The following is a 394-nucleotide window of genomic DNA, read 5'->3' on the forward strand; positions in this document are numbered from 1 at the left end:
CCAACAAAGTATACCGGTCCAGCATAATATGCTGGAGTTCATACACAGGTGCACCGAACCCCATTATATTATGCTGGACCGGTCTCTGTTGCAACAAAATAATGGCTATTTCGTATTATTTTTACCAATCCATCCCCTACCCCACTCTCCTGTCCACCCCCTCCTACTCCAGCCCAACCCACCACCTCCGCCCCCTGAGACCTGACCCTACCTACAACGCTCTCCCTCTCCGGTCCACCCCGTCTCTCGTAGTGTTTGTTTAGTAAATACTCTTAAGATAATATTTTTTGTTTATTAACGAAAAAACAAAAAATAAATAAAAGTACTTATTTTTCAAAAAAGAAAAAATTTCAGAAAAATATTTTCCATGAAAATAACAAACACTATAATGAGC

Source organism: Nicotiana sylvestris, chromosome 4, assembly GCF_000393655.2.
Source record: "Nicotiana sylvestris chromosome 4, ASM39365v2, whole genome shotgun sequence".
In the NCBI taxonomy this organism is placed as follows: Eukaryota; Viridiplantae; Streptophyta; class Magnoliopsida; order Solanales; family Solanaceae; genus Nicotiana; species Nicotiana sylvestris.